This window comes from Penaeus monodon, chromosome 28 (assembly GCF_015228065.2).
Source record: "Penaeus monodon isolate SGIC_2016 chromosome 28, NSTDA_Pmon_1, whole genome shotgun sequence".
In the NCBI taxonomy this organism is placed as follows: domain Eukaryota; kingdom Metazoa; phylum Arthropoda; class Malacostraca; order Decapoda; family Penaeidae; genus Penaeus; species Penaeus monodon.
In genome coordinates this window covers 30,750,444-30,750,645 of record NC_051413.1, presented here as the reverse complement: position 1 = coordinate 30,750,645, position 202 = coordinate 30,750,444, and positions in this window count along the sequence as shown.

Sequence of the window (202 nt, the reverse complement as noted above, 5' to 3'; positions counted from 1 at the left end):
AAGTCGTTAGTCAATTCAAGACCGAAATGCATTGTTTTAGCTAGCGCCATTATGCTTCTTTCATTCTGACCCCAATGATTTTTAGAAGGATATTTTTCTGGAGTAAATACTATCATAGCATATTCTTTCTCTCTCTCTCTTTAATTCGTGGAATTACTTTTTCATTCATATTTTCCCTAAAAAAAATCATTTGTACAGATAA